The 16,378-nt window shown below is 41.3% G+C and overlaps 1 long non-coding RNA gene across 1 annotated transcript; it reads left to right on the forward strand.

Annotated features, from left to right (window-relative positions):
• The first annotated feature begins 414 nt into the window (after positions 1-414).
• On the forward strand, positions 415-8,677 carry LOC135241700 (uncharacterized). Its single transcript, XR_010326089.1, has 4 exons — positions 415-779; positions 1,108-2,678; positions 2,972-3,076; positions 8,530-8,677. It is a non-coding gene; the product is annotated as an uncharacterized LOC135241700 (long non-coding RNA).
• The last annotated feature ends 7,701 nt before the right edge of the window (positions 8,678-16,378 follow it).

Genomic DNA, 16,378 nt, shown 5'->3' on the forward strand with positions numbered 1-16,378 from the left:
AATATAGTAATACCTTACAGTGCATGACGGATAGGTCCATTTTTGTCAGCAAGACTGGACCCTGAAAATTTTAATGAATAAGCAGATTTTATGACTGGAATATTTGGGAAAAATGACTCAGCAAATGAGAAATTTCTATGAAAAATCGGTCACTATGGGCGCTTAGTACATGACAACCAGTTCCCAAGGTGTTTATCAGTAACCTTGTCATCACACGTCATAAAGTTAAAACTCAACTAATGTTGCCTGGCAAACTGATCACAATAGACCAGGCCAGAGGCAGTAACTAATGTAAACTGAAACTTAAAACGCATAATTCCCGGCACACCAGGCCAATGGGAAGCTTGGGCTGTAGTTATGGAAACGCTAGGGCTTCGCTCCACAACAGTACTATATGGGGGAGGTATTTAGGTGAAGGAACTTTTGACTATGCTGCACTCCTTAAGGACTGCTCTCACTGATCACACTGGTCACCCCAGCCGCCGCAGGACTCAGTTCGTAAAAGAGCGCGATTAACGGGTGAGGGTTAAGGCGTGCCGCGTCATGGGGTGCAACACCAGTAAAGGAGCAATAGTGGTGGACCCCTCCAAAAAACCAGAGGAGCACCCGGAGGGAATGAACTCGGCCAGGAGCTCGGTGGCGGAGGGCAAGGATGGGAAGGAGAAGGATAAGAAGAAGTGTGGAAAGGAGAAGGATGGGAAAGAGAAGGATGAGAAGGAGAAGGGCTCCAGTTGAAGGCCGGTCATTCCACCTCTCTTCGGCTTCATGCTCTCCCAAAGGTGATCTTTTCTCATCTTTCATTTTGCCAGCATAGGACAGGAAAAGCCATTTTGTGCGTCAGCATTAAATGCGTTTGTCGAGATGCCGCCAACGCAATCTTTGTAAAAACTTTTATCGGCATAATCTTCCAAAGTCTTTGCTGCTGACTATATGAAGTCACGATCCAATAGTCAGCCAATATTTATTGTTCCAAGATATAGGCCTACATAATTCACAACATTTGAAATTACAGCATGTTCAAGAATACATACCACAGGTTATTAGAAATTATCTAGAAGTACACAAGTTCAACCGAGTTGTCACTGAAATGAAGTGTCCCTGTTTTAGCCTTTCGGCGATGAAGACATGGCATGGCTGCCCGGAGAGGAAGTGACGATGCTGGAACACTGACTGTGTGCGATGTCCTTTATCAATAAACCCCTGTTGTTGCTGGAGCTGGACACACCTTCAATTCAGCACAATCCCTCCAACAGTCTGTGCGCCATTTGTAAATAAAAATGTAGCTAATAGCTTCCCTGTGATTGTTGCCAATCTCAATCCCTTTCACTGATTTTACCAATTCATGAATTCATGGCACATGCAACGAGAAAAATGTCAGTTAATTAGTTGTGATATTGTACAGTCCACTGTAAGAAATGTACTTGCCAGTTAATTAGAAATGGGAAGCTATCGTGGAAGTTTGTGGCAAAGTGTAACAACAAAATGGTGTCTGTTTTTTATGAACATTAAATGTAATTGGACATAAGACCTGCTTGCCAAAAAAAAGTTGTATTTTTGATTTGTGCCATATAATAAATTTTATGTTGACATTAGTCCCCATAGTTCACTGTTAAGATCTACTGCACCTGTTTAGATTAATTAAACTGTTCACTTTAATTTTAGGAAAAAGTTTAAACTGGTTTTGTATGGTATGCATGGGACAGACTTGTTGTAGAGAAGAGTATTATAGAAAATAATACAAATGTAGGTTACATAAAGTCTCCTATTTTAACTGCAATCGTGTGGATGCAATTCGTCTTCTGAAGTCTATTGGATTTTTATATACAGGTTTCTTCTATTGTGGATGTTCAAATAATAAACAATGACCCTGAACGCAAACAAAATTTGGGTAGAAAGTTTCTGTTACGTGACTGATATTATAATACACATATCAAGTTCAGAATCCAGAAGAATGACACAGTTCTGACATTTTTTTGCCCCCCAGACACACACCCATACCCACACACACATTTAGGATGCCTAAGTGTATTCCACAGTGTCCAAAGATAATCCGTGCTATCAATTCAGGGGTCAGGCGAGGACACTTCATGTAGCCTACAGCTCAACAGGCAGATTTATGGCAGACAGTATGGGGTCACTGGTGCGTGATAAAATTCTATAATCCCAATTTCACTTTGCAAAATGGCAATTGGACTGTGCTATTACAATGGTGGTGAAAATTCTCACGAAAATCCAGCCACTGACCCCAACCACTAATCACCTGTCTGCAGGGCTGCCCAACCCTGTTCCTGGAGATCTACCGGACTGTAGGTTTTTACTCACTACCAAAGCACACAACATTATTCAACAGCTAGAGATCTCGGGTTGCAAATTAGTCGAGTCAGTGCCAAATTAGGGTTGAAATTAAAACCTACAAGACGGTAGATATCCAGGAATAGGGTTAGGCAGTCGTGCCTACCTGTTTCCATAACTACAGCCACCTACATTTAAAGTAATATTTGGTTTAAATTTAAATAGATATCCAATATAACTATACTCTCTTAAATGCAGTAGTGAAAGTAATTTAAATCTTACATGTAGTCCTAATTGTGCACACCTGGAAATTAGGTAGGCTAGCCACAAAACGGTCGAGGTAGCAAAACTGAGAGGTTTGCCCACAAATCTAGTGAAATGCAAAGGTGAAGAATTACCTTTGATTTTTTTTCTAGCATTGAAAATTTAACATGTAGCCTACAATGCACAGTGCTAAATTAATTGCGGCTATCACTTTTCGGTGGCTTGGGTTCACGAGCAGTGTTAATATTGTTAAGAATGCGCAACGATTTGCTTGTTAGTTATATGCATGTTAAATGACGACGGCGCCGTGACCTATTTGTTACAGGTCAATGTTTGAGATACAATATGTGAAAAATAATTTGTGAAAGGACTGTATAAATAATTTTATTGATAACATTTGTCACATCTATTGCAGGAAAGTGAAGTTTTTTTTTTTTAACTCGTCGTAGGCGTTGCTGATACATTTCCTGTATCAGGCCTACTGTTCCGGACTGGTGACAAAAACTGGCTCAAAGTTCTGGTAGGTAGCCTAATACTGTATCGTTTTCGCTATTTTCGTATAATTATCTGTGCCTAAGTTGTTTCATGTCCGTTTACCCTATTTATAAATAAACAGCTTGAATCAAAGCACCACTTGTCACAAACACAAACATATATGAGTTGAAAGGCCAGCTAACCTTATTTTCTTCATTGTGGGAAAACTAGAAGACCATCGCCGGTTAGCCTAGCCGCACGGCAAGCCTACTTATAGACGGACACCCTCATTCAAAGCCTGCGAGAGTAGAAAATAAACTGTACCGATATCGTCGCCCACTGCCGAATTGGCCCATTTTATGCACTCGGACAGGGTGATGTTTATTAAACTCTGGCGGGGCGGTGTAGCTGGTTACTGCTTTGTGAGGCTGTAAAAAGTTTGCAATGAAACAGGTGAAGTAAGAAGATGATGACGGGGAAGTTTGATTTTGCCCCGAGGAAAGACTTCTCACCTGGCTCATCTTTGCCCGAATGTGCAAAATCCATCGGTTAGTCTGTAATTTTTCTCTCGTGCTTGGCCTTTTTTGTAGTTCACTATGTAGTAGTTTATTTAAACATTTACATGTTTAAGATGGCTCGGAATGTACTCATAATTATTTGTCAGTGAAATAGACAGGGGCTTTATGGATACACATAATTCCCAGGGTTAAATCTGGCCACCACTGTCCTATACTACAATATTTTATGCATTTTGGTACACAAATTATGTACTATTGTTTTACAGTGCATTTTTAATGCATTTGGGCCTCATACTGCAGGTTATGGGCCTTATGTGATCCACAAGCTACAGATTGCCTAGCACTAAAATATACCATGTGTTTTCTGTCTATGTTTGATATCCACTAGAGGGCGCTCCTGTAGTATGATAGAAAAACACCTTTGACTGTTGAGCTCATTGGGTTGGACTTTTATCTGAGAAAAACCCATAAATTGAATTTAGTTGTTTATGCTTGGATTTTTCCTTGAGCTCTGCACTATTCAAGTCTGGCACAGGAAAGGAGGTTAGGCAAATGCAGTAATATAATATTAATATAGTAAAAAAAAAAAAAAGTAATATTTTAGTTTCTACGAAGGAGATCAACAAGGCTTTGCTTTCCATAGTTTTTCCTTAGAATTGAGTTGGAAAAAATAAAATTTAATACATGCTTGTTTGATTGACAGCATGCTAAACTGCAGTTTTATTGTTTCACTAATGAATGTGATTGGAGGCAAGCATTGTATGAATTTTCACTTTCTTTTTTGTGAGAATATTGTTTTGAGATCATGATCATTTCCACCTCATATAGTGTTTGTTGCATTTATAAACTTGCCTACATGAATGTATGAAGCTGTCTCGCCTCATGTTCATGTTAATGGTGCGTCCTTTTAAGATTGAAAGTGAAAGCTTTGAAGGTGAAATGTTACAAAATCCTTTGAAAAAAACTGAAGACAAGAACTGTACAGTTTGAGTTTGAGTTTCGTGTGATCAGTGAAGATTAAGCTAGAGTACCATCATAATGAGGTCTGTACCCACTATCAGTGAATCCACAGTGGAAGTGATACTATGGTAGCTGTGAGTACTTAATCTGCATTTCTTCAGTATATATCCAGCTGTATGAATGGATGCAATGTAAATGTATAAGTAAAATAGTAAATTGTGTAAGTCGCTCTGGATAAGCATTCTGCTAAATACCTGTAATGTATTGTAGGACTGATATGCCCATGTCACTAGGATGAAGCTGAGAGTGACGGTTCTCGTCTGTAACCAACCCCAGCCCTGTACACACTAATCAGTCTAACACACTATGAAGGATACTGTAGTTCACCTAAATGTACAGGTCACTCTCTCTATGGGCATTTAGCAGACGCTCTTATCCAGAGCGACTTACATTGTAACCAATTATACACCTGGATATATACTGGAGGTTAAGTGTCAACGGCAATGTCTTACCGGGAATCGAACCTGCAACCTTTAGGTTACAAGACCAACTCCTTAGCCATTATACTACACTGCTGCCAGTTTTCACCCATCTCACTTGCGCTAGTCTGCTTCTGGGTTCAGGCCTGATCCGGATATAATAATCATGTAATCAGCGATCATCAACAGATGCTCAGCCTGTCAAGCATAACCCCACAAAAAATGAATTTCTTATCATTCATGGACTTAAGATTCTGGGCAGCGATGTCACTGTTACAGAAGTCTTTGATTCAGACGTCCTTTTATCGATTAAAGAACACGAGAAGGGGAATAAAAGTAAACCGGTCGACACTGCCCAAAAACTCACGGGGGGGGGGGGTCAGCCACTGTGTGTAATGGAGCTCATTCCGTTTACCGTAAACACTGCGTCTAATGTGTGCGTTTTTACGTTTATTACCGTCAAATTGACTTATCAGACAAGCGGCGGGGGAAAAAAAGCACAGTGTTCTAAAAAGGCATAATGTGTCTGTCTGAGGAGATGTATGAGAAGCACTTTGTTGAGGCTGGGGGTAAAAAAAACATATGCGCTACGGCTTTTTAAAAATTTCAGATTTGAGATATAACTTCATTCATTCCATTTGCAATCGATTAGTCTGCCTGCTTCCGGAGAGAAAAGATGTTCCACTACCTTACTATCAATTAATTACGAAGCAGGCGAGAACGCAAATGATCTTTTCTGTTACATTTAGGGTAGTTGGAACATTGATTTTTTTTTTTTTTTTAAATATGGATGTTTTCCTTTCCAGAAAATGATAGTTATAGTGCTGCTATAGTGCAATAAGACCATTGTTTTCTGGAAATGAATGGAGATTTGAGGCAGTCGTATGGAAGCTCAGCTATTGACCTGATGATAAAAGGCATGTTATTGTGCGGCAGATGTAAACTCATACGCATCATTTCCAGACATTAGGTTGGCACCATAGCATCTTTACAGTTTGAGCACTAGACTGTACAGGGAAGGGAGAACAGCTGGGTAATGGGCATCAGCATTAATTTTACAAATGGGGGAAAAAAATAGGCTAATGGTCTTCATTTTCACTAATGTTTGACATTGAAAAGCAATGTTAATTAGTCTAATCTGGAAAAGATTAATAAAGAAGCAAAAGCAGGTGGTCAAAAGATGAGAAAATGGGTCATACATGAGTTGACCTATATTCTGTAGAGGAGGCAACTTGATGTCTGTGATGCTGCGTATGTCTCAGCTCTCCTGAAATTAATTATCCGACAGGTTTTATTTAAAGCTTTCAATTCTTGACTTCGGTTTAACGGTCCTGAAAATAGTGGGATATCCTACTTGTGGATATGAGGCGTGTTTCTGTATTGAAAACAAACGGGCAAAACTAAAACACATATTCTCTCGGCAATCCATTTTGAAGACGAGGGAGAGGCGTGTGAGGGTATAAACACGGTAGGTATTTTTGCTCTGAATGGTAATTTCTGCGACTGATCCTCTGTGTAAATATTCACAGTAACTGCTTAGTGTGTTCGTCGTATTTGCCGAATGTCACATGTAATGGCCTTGACTGTAGGATCTGGAATTAATATGTCCACACTCGCCCACATGCACCAGAACAAGTAATAGGCAGTAAAGTATTTCACACATAAAACGTTCCTGAAAGGGCTTTTGCTGAGAAATGTCACAAACAGAATAATGAACAAGCCAAAATAGACAAATCAAATTGCCATTGTTTCTCATCTCAGTTAGCCATGAAATGCTGTGCTGATCTTTGTATAATTGATTGAGGTTGTGATACTGAATATTAAAGCCTTGGATTTTTTTTTTCTTTGGGGACGGGGGGGGTGGTGGTGGGGGGCTGATACCACTCTCATTAAATTGAGGTCCATAATTGATTGTCATGGCCCCTAGCCGCAGCTCTCACAAAGGGCTTTGATGTGATGGTTCATATCCAGATGATTGAACACAAATAGAAAAGGCTCTGTGGCTGTACCATTACACAACTCGCTTCACGGTAAAAGATGAGGCCTGCCAAAAAGGCCTGTCTGCTTTCATCCAGAGAGCCAGGGAGAGAGAGAGAGAAAAAAATCCCTTTTTAAGTTTATTGTGATTTTGAAGCCATCCATAACCTTGGAATGCTCAGTCATGCACTATATGCGAACCTGTATGAGAAATTCAAACATTAAAATTACTCCATCAAATTACTGTTTAACCAAGCCATTTCATATAGAGGGGATGAGGGTGAGTATGGTGTTATCAAGTTTCAACTGTGCAGAAAGGATAGACACAGACAGAGCCCTCTAGCTAAAATGTGATGTTCATTTGCAGAAAATGTGATATTTGTATTACATTTTATGTGGAAATGAGACTGGTCTTACTGGATGAAAATGCTACATTCCACTGCATAGTCCTATCCAAAGTTTGTCAGGAAGGAAATAAATGAATAGTAAGTGACTTACTGTACATCCATGATTCATGCATCCATTATCTATATCCGCTTATCCTGAGCAGGGTCGCAGAGGGTGCTGGAGCCTATCCCAGCGTGCACTGGGGGAGAGGCCAGGAATACACCCTGGACAGGCCGCCATTCTATTGCAGGGCACACCATTCACTCACACACTAATACCTATGGGCAATTTGGAGTCTTCAATTTGCCTACCTGCATGTCTTTGGACTGTGGGAGGAGACCGGAGTACCCGGAGGAACACCCACGCAGACACAGGGAGAACATGCAAACTCCACACAGAAAGGCCCCAAGCCAGCAAATGGCTGTAGAGTACAGTAGTGGTACAGGTACCTGAAGCGTAGTGCTAGATGATCTCTATGCAGGTGTCTCCATACAAAATAGCAAGCCCAGGTGTGCTGAACAACAACATCTCCTTGTCCAACATTTTCATTTTCTTGAGTTCATATATAAAATGGCCACCTTGAAACTGACATGTTTATCTGCAGCCATGAAATGAACTACTTCTTTCAGGCTTGTAAGATGTTGTGTAGGAGGTGTACAGTACATCACATAATATGAAAAATGTCTTTTTTATGATTGCTGTTTGCAGGTGTGTTACTTGTTCTTATTTGAAATATGGACAAAGACTGAAAACAGAAGGCCACTCTGGGCACACAATCAGTCAATGACCGTAACAAGGCCATAAAGATTTATCAATGCTTTTAGCCTCAAACCAAACTCTCTTCCCATGTTTTATTCTTCTGTAGTAATAGACATCCTTGGCTTCATTGTAAAGCCTTTTACTTGCTGTGATTTTGTTATTTATGCGTAGTTTCATTTTATTGATGGTGAATAAACTGTGGTCTATAATTGTAACATAAACTTAAATTATTTTCTAGGCCCGAGACTTAAATGCAGCTGTATTAGTTCGAAGGCTCTTAAGAGGGAAACGGCTTTCTGCCGCTTGTTAAATCTTTCCTTCAAAATAAGGTCAAGTTCCAGGAATGCTTGTGTGGGTGCGTTTATTGTAAACACGTTTCTGAAATGTGAAATTTAATCGTACATCTCCTCTGTCCTCAGCTTGCAGTCACCAGTCACGTCCGGTCCCAACCTTGAAGCCTTGAACGTTTGTGTTCCAAAGGCCCAGCATTTACAGCTCCAAAAAATAAATTAATAAATAAATAAAACGGAATCGGAAAGCACGGGATCCAGATGCCACGAACGGGGAAACGTGCTGACATTTGAACTCCGGTAGCTGAGTGATGGGATTACGTGCTGGTGTTCCACCTGAGATGCAGAGAGCCTGATTAGTTTGAGTCCGCAGCCTGTGGGAACTTGTGTGAGGCTGCTTGTGTGCAGCTCTGTGCCCCCTTTTTTTTCTTTTTGTTCCTCAGATCAAATCTGGCCAAGGTGAAGGATTATGAGTGGTAAGGATGGTGGCAGCTGCAAAGCAATTATGCGAAACCCTTTGCGTGGTAAAATAAATACGCCGCAGTGCCAGGCCTCGCGATCGCTTGTCTCTCAGATTTGATTTGCTTGCGCTGAGCGGGGGTACGGTCCATTCAAAGCAGAGGGAGAACAGGGCTAAACGCATGCTAAATGTCATTCATTCTGCGGCACGTTCCGAAGGTGACCTTAAAATATCGTCTGCGGGCTATTGTGAGTGTGGCCGACCGGATTTGACAAAAATGCCAAATTTCATATGAAAGGGAATATATATTATAGTTTTAGCTCTTTGGGCTGGGGAAACCAAATTGTTATGAGGCCAGTGGGGAGGGGCTTTACAGCAGGATCTACATTGGGGGTCAGATTTGTGCCCCTGTGTGGATCAGAGAGGTGTGTCAGTACTATGTACTCTCACTGCTATGACTGGAAGGGGGGGAGGGGGCAGGTGTAAATTCTTTAGTAAATCGCAAGTCTGTCATCACAAGATTCTGTGTGTCTGATGACATCAGCTTGGTCAAAAAGACATTTCACTCGTCTGGAACAATATTGGACAAGAAATGATGGGTTTTTAAAAAAAATTGAAGACATGCAGCGCATGCCTGATGTTTTTAGTGCAGGTTAGCATGCGGGTAATGGCGAGTTGAACCTTCGCAAACCGCGTTGTCTGTCTGTGGTCATGGCTTAGCGAATGTGTGTGAATGCTTCTGCCAGGGTGCAGATGGTAGATAACCGTGCTGGGCCTTGATTACATTTGACCGCTACATTATCTGACCTCATTGAAAAGAAAATAATTGGTGCACAAGCACTTATCAGCAGCAGTGCAGTTTCAGTGTGATAACTGAAAGCTCTTTTTTTTCTTTTTTTTTTAGCTATGTTATTAATGCCGTTTAATATTTACCTGCTCTCTTCAGGGAAATGGCAGTATTCATGTTTGGGCACTTCAAAAGCTGAATGTTGCTGTCTTTTGTATGTGGTTGTATTTGTTGTAAATGCATTCTGAATGGATCTCAAAAATAGTTGCAATCATCTGCATGCATTTTTCATGAGAATTCCTTTTCTGTCTCTGAAGACATTTCTGCTTTTTTGTGTAGGGAAACAGCATGGATTGATGTGGCCTTTTGAAAGCTTTGGGAAAGAGCTTTAGACCGAATATCTGCAATCACAGCGCTGTTATTGGGTTTGAAACATTTTTGCTCATTTTTAATAGCATTACCCAGCAGGGCCTGGTAGAGCTCTGTTTCTGATTAATAGGCTGGATCATGTTTTGTGTCTTTTTTAAAACGCATTATACATTCTGACAAATCCAAAATGTGAAATTATAAATAATAGCATTACAAGAATGGAGGCATTGCAGATGTTGCTGTGGTTTAGCTGTTGGCTGACCTGCCCCAGGGAGGGACGTCATCTAATAATGCAGTCTGTAATAAAGCTGGATATTTTGTTATTGTTAATATATTATATTGCCCGTATTGTTCATATGAGCAGTGTGCTGTTTCTCTGTTGTGGCAGCCCTGAGCACCAGCTGGCTTGACAGGGATGAGGGGGAAAGATGTTCCCTGTTTGGCTTACATAATTCCACAATAACTGAGGCAGCCTTTATCTCTTAATTGTATCTGCCTTGCTGTACAGTACGTGCGCCTCATTACTGGAATCCCATCGACCCGAATCCAGCAGGAGTGGGAGAGCAGTTCTCTCCAAGGCATGTCTTTGCACTGTGACATACAATACTTATGCTGTATCCCATTGTGTAGATTAGAACATGATTCAGTGAATGAAGTTGTGTTGGAATGCAAACATTGATATTTGTCTGGGTATTTATCCTAGTTTTTAAAGTTTTCATGTTTTTAATAATCATGATAGTGATTTTGTAGTTTTTCCTGGTTAGTGTTGATGTGATCTTTGTGAACTGAATGGGGGTGGTAATGGTCTCTTTGGGGTAGACGTGAAATCTATATCGTGTCCTCAGGGCTTCCAAGCAGCTAGATCTGGTAGCCCAGATATATGAACAAGCATACTGGTCAGTATATTTATCTATGTTTGTGCTATTGTACAGAAAACATCATAAACTTGCTTCTTTTAGCATTATCTTAAGGATGTATAGTTTAATTTTCAAAATGGATGTAGGTTTCTTGTTGAAATGAGATGGCATAGCCACTGCGCATAGGCTATAGCTTGCTAACATAACTTAGATATTCCTGAAGATTAAGGCTCCTGTTTCTGTGGTCACATTAAAAAAAATGATTGGATGATATAATACCATGATTCCTATGGTTATAGGCAATAATATGGGTATGTTGAGTGTGATTTCAGTAGTTCCTCTCCTATTAAAATATGCGTCAGTGATTTGCCATATTAGAAACTCCCAACTACCAGTCTAATCATGGAAGAACCAATTGAAGTTCCCCCCCTACAGAAATGATAAGTAGTCTCAGCCAATCAGAGGATTTGTTGATACCCCTGGCTTTGTCCACGCTGCTCTTAGCCATTAACACACAGGCAGCGGCTGTAGTGGTTTCCATAGCAGTAATTAAAATGCTAATTAAAATGTTTTGTCTCCCTAATGAGCTTGCAGAAGGAGCACAGTCATAACTGACTGCTTTTGAATCTATTTAAATTGCCTTATGGCTCACAGAATGAGCTTGGCGTGATATATCGAGTGACCAGAGTACCACCTTTGCTAAGTTGCTCAGTAAACATAGTAAAAACTCATTTCCCCACTGCATTTGCTCATAATGGAAAGATGTTTTTTTTTGTTTTGTTTTTTTGGAACGATCTGCTTTCCAGTTTAGCTTGATTATAATGAAAATATGTCCACATAAAATAGGTTGTTTTGCAGCATGAATGGGGAAATTGTTAAGACCCGCTGTAATCAAAGCACTCATTTTACCGTAATTATGTGAACAAGAACAGATGTTTCCAGACGTCGCATGTGCAACTCCTAATTGAAAGTGGTGGCCTGTATTAAATATGATGAGTCAGTTAAATAGAGGCAGTATTAACGCAATTGTGTGTGTGTGTGTGTGTGTGTGTGTGTAATCCAATGTGGATCCCTGGAGTGTTAATGAAAGCGGTGCAGATGGGGATCCTTTTAGAGTCCGTTGTGATGGAGCTTGTGGGTACCGCTGGCCCATTTGCTTTGCAGGACCGGTGAAGTGTCAGTGGTTTCATTTTACGGCGTGCAGTTTTTCCTCTGATTTCCCTCCGGAATGGAGCACTGGAGGATGTCAAACATCTGCTGAGATACACTCAGAGATACATACAATTCTCCACCCCCCCCCTCACTTTTTATCAGCGCTTCAGTATGACGGTGTTCATAGTCGGCTACTGTATCGAAATACCCAGCCTATTTCTGTGTGTTGCGTGCTGGGTCTTTCTTTAGCGTGGGTCACACTCTCTGGGGATTGGCTGACTAAAGCCCTTTTTAAATTGACCACCGTTGCCAGCTGGCAGCCCTGGAAGAAAGAGGCCTGCCAGCCCGTAATGATTCAGAAACGTGTCCTGAAAGGAGCACTGATGTGTATTATATTGCACACTCACTCTTTTTTCTGGGCATGCTACTCCTCTATTCATACCGTTTATCATTTCTACATCAAGCGCAGGGGCTCACTAGAGCCTAGGCCCTTTTGATTTCTCACGTGTTCACATGTGGGACAACTAGGAAGTTCTGAGAGAGAGGGTCTGGTTAAGCACAAAGATAGCAGCACTGGGCAGGTATCCGGGTAATGAATGGCAGCACATTGATGTGTGAAGGTGTGAATACCAAATGGACTGCCAGTATTCATCCTGGATTACTTGGTTATGTCTTGGATTATATTATTACATCTTGGATCAGTTTATTCTCTTTGTGTTCCAGCCGTGTTTGTACATCGCTTACCCCTAATCGGGGAACCCCCTTCTTCTCCGTTGGATTGTTAAAATATCCAATGAGGAAGAATCTCACGGCAAATCTGCTACCACAATGCCGTGCTCTGCTATTGAAGAGGAGTGATTTAGAAAGTTTGAGTGTTACATTGCCTGAATGAGGCACCAATTCCACACCGCTGATTTGAACTACAACCACCAAGAACTGAAAATACTCTAGTCAACATTTAGTCACTAAATATTGGTCAGATTTGATATTTTTTCTTTTTTAAATTATGTTCCTCATTTTAGCAGAGGTAGTCACATGAGTTTTGCCATCATGGTACTAGATGATGTCTTGGAATATCTGAAAATATTTTTTGGAAATGGCAATTTTTCAGCTAGCAGTCAAAAAAGTCACCTTAATGTTTGAATGCAACATATAATTGTATGCATATGTAGTTTATATGTACCTAGTTGTTTCAGAGATATTATTTAAAAGCACAGTAAGGTTTAATGGAGAAGCATAGAAATCTGCTGGAATTTCACAATAAAGTGGGACCGCGTGCCAGTACAATTGAAATGCACAACATCCCTCTGCACAAAATGGCTGCATTTTTGTGGATGTTGTTGGTTTTTTTTTTTTTGCTGTTCTCTTAGGTGTTTTTAACTTTTCTTTTCATCAGTGGCAGTCATGAATAATTTGATTTCCTAATAGCCGGTTTGTGTTGTGAGCGTGAGATCATTTTTTTCCTCCACAGTATCTTGATGTTTCCATTTGATTATCTGTATATTTGAACATCTACGCTGCATAATGTGTTTTTTGTATTCTCATTTTGAATCAGAATCATTTGGTCCATCGTGTCAGCTCCTATTTCATGCAAATGAAATTGAGAACCCTGTGAGACATTAGATGAGAATGAGGCAATAGACTGTGAAATGTGATAAAAATCCAAGGAAGAGAAAATGCTGTAGCAAAAAAAAAAAAAACTGCTTCATGATTTAAAAAAAAAAAAAAAAAAAACATTAAAAAAAAAAAACCTAAATGTACTCCCAGTGAATTTGTTGGAGCGATTTCAAAAGCTGGATCAAGATTGGCCGTTTTCCTGCAGAACCAGCCTGCCATCTGCCTTCGCTTCACTCCGAGCCTGACCCCTGCTGTTCTCCAGCCTGTTTGGCCCAGGTCTCCCCTCTGGAATCATGGGATGTTTTGTTAAGAGCCTTCGCGACGCGAACCGACCGCGCTCCCTCTTTGGCACCGGCGGTAGCCAAACGTGTAATCCGAACCAGATCTTTTCTTCAGCTCTTTCATTGGACGCCCAGAGTTCCATTAGTAAATGTCAGATCTGTCATGTTGCAAATTTTTTGAAAGGAAATGAAGACAGGGGAAAAAAAAAAAAAAAGAACGAACAAAACAAACACAGCTGTTTCCAATTAGGGTTTTACAAGGCGTTGATACGCCAGTAATTATGGGATTATGAACATGTAACTGTGTGCAGCTTTTGGTCTTTGGTTTGTGAATCTTTACGGGGAAACTGTTCAGTATGACCAAAATGCTCCACAGCGATGCTTTCATATTTATGTCACTGTCTTCAGCGTTGATAATTATTTCTGCTGACAGTTAGAGTGCTTAAAAAAGCACCAGTAGTGCGCTTGTTTCAGAATTGCACCATGTTTTCTCCCACGAACACATTGTATAGCTTTCCTAGCGGTGCTGTACATATACAGTATCTTAGGGGAAGGTTAGACGAGGCCTGTACGGATTCGGGGGTGGATAAACATACGGTTGGTTTCGTAAAGGAGACAGACTCATACAATGAGTGCATGGCTACATCTATCATGGCTGCACTGTCATTCTTCTTAAACTAATCAGAGTGGCTTGCACCCCCATCCCCCCCCCCAACGTCCTGATGGTAAAGGGACTTTGACTGTCAGCCTGCTGTACCTGCTGGAGTGGAGGGTTTAATTGATTTTCAGCGTGTTGTGGTGCTCAGCTTGCCTGGCGCAGAAATGTCTGGGGGGTACTTGTGTACGGACGTGTTGGGGAAAGGGAGTAGTCCCTCTGTCGGCTGTACTATCAGTCCAGTCCCCGAACCCTGGTGTCGCGCAGATTTTAACCGCACCCGGCTCGCCGAGTCGGACACGGCTCCCTGGTGGTGGGGACGATGCCGGCCCGGCGGTATGTTCACTAATGCTGGGTGTAAATACACTGACTCACAGTGCGGCTGGAGCAGGGCGTATGTTCACTGATGCTGTGTATAAATACACTGACTCACAGTGCTGCTGGAGCAGGGCGTATGTTCACTGATGCTGGGTGTAAATACACTGACTCACAGTGGGGCTGGAGCAGGGCGTATGTCCACTGATGCTGTGTATAAATACACTGACTCACAGTGCTGCTGGAGCAGGGCGTATGTCCACTGATGCTGGGTGTAAATACACTGACTCACAGTGGGGCTGGAGCAGGGCGTATGTTCACTGATGCTGGGTGTAAATACACTGACTCACAGTGGGGCTGGAGCAGGGCGTATGTTCACTGATGCTGGGTGTAAATACACTGACTCACAGTGCTGCTGGAGCAGGGCGTATGTTCACTGATGCTGGGTGTAAATACACTGACTCACAGTGCTGCTGGAGCAGGGCGTATGTTCACTGATGCTGTGTGTAAATACACTGACTCACAGTGGGGCTGGAGCAGGGCGTATGTCCACTGATGCTGTGTATAAATACACTGACTCACAGTGCTGCTGGAGCAGGGCGTATGTTCACTGATGCTGGGTGTAAGTACACTGACTCACAGTGCTGCTGGAGCAGGGCGTATGTTCACTGATGCTGGGTATAAATACACTGACTCACAGTGCTGCTGGTGCAGGGCGTATGCCCACTGATGCTGGGTGTAAATACACTGACTCACAGTGCTGCTGGAGCAGGGCGTATGTTCACTGATGCTGTGTGTAAATACACTGACTCACAGTGGGGCTGGAGCAGGGCGTATGTCCACTGATGCTGTGTATAAATACACTGACTCACAGTGCTGCTGGAGCAGGGCGTATGTTCATTGATGCTGGGTGTAAATAGACTGACTCACAGTGCCCGGGCTTTGAGAACCCCTGTCTGTTTGAATCTGCGTACAGAACCCCTCCCCAACCTTATAGTGCACACAATAGTATTTCAGTGCTGGGCTGGATTTAGTTTATTATAGTGGTGTGTTTACCTGAATGTGCCAGGTATCTGGAAGATTAATTTTAAATTATCCCTTATAATTGATTAATGAGTGGTTTAGAAAAATAAAATATGCTTTCCAACCTGGACTGTGTTTACCAAACATTTGGTACATAATCAAACTAGCATCATAAGGGCATTATTTTAGTGTGAGGTGTTTCTCAACAATCACAACGGATAAGATGGCTTTCACACATGATGTTATGAATATTATTATTAGTGATATATTATTAATAATTGGCATTGATAGTGCTCAGCATTATAATTGTTGTAAATTACAAGCAGTCAAGATAGAGCTTATTTACACTCTGAATATATAGCTCCATAAATGCATATATAGACGGGCAAGTCACATTACAGGTGCCTCAATAATATTGCATGTATTATGGTAGTACTTGTGTCTTTGTAATGACATTTTAAA

This window comes from Anguilla rostrata, chromosome 16, assembly GCF_018555375.3.
Source record: "Anguilla rostrata isolate EN2019 chromosome 16, ASM1855537v3, whole genome shotgun sequence".
Lineage (NCBI taxonomy): Eukaryota > Metazoa > Chordata > Actinopteri > Anguilliformes > Anguillidae > Anguilla > Anguilla rostrata.